The sequence below is a fragment of the Lathyrus oleraceus genome, chromosome 5, assembly GCF_024323335.1.
Source record: "Lathyrus oleraceus cultivar Zhongwan6 chromosome 5, CAAS_Psat_ZW6_1.0, whole genome shotgun sequence".
Lineage (NCBI taxonomy): Eukaryota > Viridiplantae > Streptophyta > Magnoliopsida > Fabales > Fabaceae > Lathyrus > Lathyrus oleraceus.
In genome coordinates, this window is record NC_066583.1 from 596769449 (window position 1) to 596771306 (window position 1858).

General features: G+C 38.5%; 1 non-coding gene across 1 annotated transcript; it reads left to right on the plus strand.

Moving 5' to 3' along the window:
- The first annotated feature begins 298 nt into the window (after window positions 1-298).
- LOC127089381 (small nucleolar RNA R71) lies at window positions 299-405 on the plus strand. Its single transcript, XR_007790987.1, has one exon. It is a non-coding gene; the product is annotated as a small nucleolar RNA R71 (small nucleolar RNA).
- Window positions 406-1858: the final 1453 nt, after the last annotated feature.

A 1858-nucleotide genomic window follows, 5' to 3' on the forward strand; every position in this document is an offset into this window, starting at 1 on the left:
TACTGCTGCAGTGTTAGTGTTCGTAGACATATGTTCGATCCTAAGGGCTAAAGCGTCCATTTTCGCCTAGATCATGTCTAGAGAGCTTACCTCATGTATTCCACCTTGGGTCTCCTTTTTCTCTATTGATGCTCGTTCAGTTCCCCATTGGTAATGGTTTTGGGTCATATCCTCAATTAGGTCACAAGCTTCAGGGTAAGGTTTGTTCATCAGCGCGCCACCAGCGGCAGCGTCGATGCTCATCTTGGTGTTATAATGGAGTCCATTGTAGAAGGTATGAACGATCAGCCATTGTTCTAGGCCATGGCGTGGACAAACTCTTAATAGCTCTTTATATCTCTCCCAAGCTTCGAAAAGCGATTCTCCTTGGTTTTGGATAAATCTAGTTATTTGGTTTCGAAGAACAGCAGTCTTACTAGGGGGAAATATCTAGCAAGGAATACTCTTCTAAGGTCTTCCCAGGTAGTTATTGAATTAGCTGGAAGTGAATCTAACCATGAACGTGCTCTATCCCTGAGGGAGAAGGGAAATAATCTTAAACGGATCGCATCGGGTGAAGCTCCGTTAGATTTAAAGGTGTCAGCTAGTTGGATAAAAACTTTTAAATGTTGATTCGGGTTCTCAGTAGCGAGACCCGCGTATTGGTTTTGTTGCACTAATTGCAATAAAGACGGTTTTAGTTCGAAATTGTTAGCAGGAATAAGGGGGTTTACTATACTCTAACTAGGTTCCTCGTCAGAGGGTTGGGAAAATTCCTTAAGAGGTCTCCGGTCGCGATTCTCGGCCATAGCTTTCTTAATTCGGATGAGTAAGAGGTGTGTACGAGTGTAACATCCGGGTTCCGCTAAAGGATCTACTAAATTTCCGGTACTACAGGTTCTTCACATTTACCGGCTAATAATGCCTTAGTCTAGACGGTGTAACAACAGGGTACGAAATTTGACGAAGTTGGTCCCCGACAACGGTGCCAAAAAGTTGATCGTGTGAATTCGCAAGTGCACGAATCGCATCAAAGTAATATAAAAGAATATCGATCCCACAGAGACCAAATCGTCAATCTATCGATTACTATCGTTACGGTGTTTATCTAAGGAGGTATAAAAGAGATATTGGGTTTGCAAAACAACGGTAAATAAAAAATGCAGGTAAAGACAGGTTGAATGTATTTCACGTCAGTTAAGTGATGTTTTGATTGTCTAGATAGAACTACTTATGAGGCAATATTTTCTACTCTTGAAAAGAATCCATTTAACAAGAACTGTCGCTTTCGCGTATTCAGAACCGAGTTTACCCTTAAATTAAGGCCTTTTATTGTCACTTATAAAAGGTGCGTAGAACGCTAAAGTAGTAAACTTATTTTTAAGAAATAAGACTCATAAACTTAGTTGAAAAGTGATTTTGATTTGGAAAGTTTTACCCGAGGAGTTTCCTGATTTAAGATCTATCAACGCGTCCGAAAACAGTTTCAAAAATAGTTTTTCCTTAAAGTGATAAAAATTCCCAGTTAACTAAGCCAGGGTGCTTTCGCACTCCATGAATAATTAAAACTAACCAAGTTTGTTTTAGAAAACACAAGTTAAAAATCAAAACAACCTTTAAAGTATTTCTACATATTCAATATGTGAAACATTACTTTAACCGGGATCCTTACATTCTAACCTTTAAAAGATTTAGCCAGACATGGTAACACAAACAAACACAACGGTATTGATCATGATGAAAAGTTTGTTTTAGAATGTGAGGCGTAAAGAGCGATTAAAGTGCGTGAAATAAATAAAGTAAAGCGATTGCGTGAAATAAATAAAGTAAAGCAAGTGCGGAAAATAAATAAAGTAAAGTGGGTGCGGAAAATAAATAA